Source organism: Seriola lalandi, unplaced genomic scaffold, assembly GCF_002814215.2.
Source record: "Seriola lalandi dorsalis isolate HSWRI2012SDOR001 ecotype SW California unplaced genomic scaffold, Sedor1 jcf7180001973050, whole genome shotgun sequence".
Lineage (NCBI taxonomy): Eukaryota > Metazoa > Chordata > Actinopteri > Carangiformes > Carangidae > Seriola > Seriola lalandi.
In genome coordinates this window covers 1-320 of record NW_019443718.1, presented here as the reverse complement: position 1 = coordinate 320, position 320 = coordinate 1, and the positions used below count along the sequence as shown (strand labels likewise).

Below are 320 nucleotides of genomic sequence, written 5' to 3'. Positions count from 1 at the left end.
CTTAGATAATGAGACATTGTCATATGGATATCTTAAACAACAGGTCAGTATATTTTCCAAGTTTATCTATATTCCAACTCTAAGTTAGGTTCCACCGAGATTTGAACTCGGATCACTGGATTCAAAGTCCAGAGTGCTAACCATTACACCGTGGAACCACTAAAATGCACAGGGAATATCTCACGAGCACTCAGGGGCAGCAATAAAACCTTGCCCAGGAGAGGGATGTCAGGGCTGCTTTTAGCTGCTCGCCACACAAAGAAGAGATCATACCGAAGTTCAGTAAATACGGATAAAATGCTTATAGACTTGCTCTATAA

The 320-nt window shown here is 41.2% G+C and overlaps 1 non-coding gene across 1 annotated transcript; it reads right to left on the bottom strand.

Moving 5' to 3' along the window:
* Window positions 1–86: 86 nt before the first annotated feature.
* trnaq-uug (transfer RNA glutamine (anticodon UUG)) lies at window positions 87–158 on the bottom strand. Its single transcript has one exon. It is a non-coding gene; the product is annotated as a tRNA-Gln (tRNA).
* Window positions 159–320: the final 162 nt, after the last annotated feature.